The following is a 405-nucleotide window of genomic DNA, read 5'->3' on the forward strand; positions in this document are numbered from 1 at the left end:
CATGTTAAAACATTTCCTTACATTCTTCTATTTGTAGACTGAAACACATAAGAGCAGTAACAGCAAACACACAATTTTTTATTCTTACTTTTTCTACTTCATACTATAAACCATAAGAGCAATTTCTAAACTTAGTCCTGACTCAGGGATGCCTGGGTGGCTCAGTCGGTTAAGTGTCCGAATCTTGATTTCAGCTCAGGTCATGATCTCCCGGTTCATGAGATCGAGCCCCGCATCCAGCTCTGTGCCGACAGCCTGCAAACTGCTTGGGACTGTCTGTCTCTCTCTCTCTGCTCCTCCCCCACTAGTGCGCACTGTCTCTCTCTCTCTCTCTCTCTCTCAAAACAAATAAACAAACATTAAGGGAAAAAAGGTAAACTTTTTTTTTTTTTTTGACTCATGAAA

General features: G+C 41.2%; 1 protein-coding gene across 1 annotated transcript in view; it reads right to left on the reverse strand.

Annotated features, from left to right (window-relative positions):
* Nucleotides 1-405, reverse strand: part of KDM6A (lysine demethylase 6A) — a 134,659-nt gene that overhangs the window by 109,450 nt on the left and 24,804 nt on the right. The gene's annotated exons all lie outside the window — the stretch shown is intronic.

This window comes from Crocuta crocuta, unplaced genomic scaffold (assembly GCF_008692635.1).
Source record: "Crocuta crocuta isolate KB4526 unplaced genomic scaffold, BGI_CrCroc_1.0 scaffold467, whole genome shotgun sequence".
In the NCBI taxonomy this organism is placed as follows: Eukaryota; Metazoa; Chordata; class Mammalia; order Carnivora; family Hyaenidae; genus Crocuta; species Crocuta crocuta.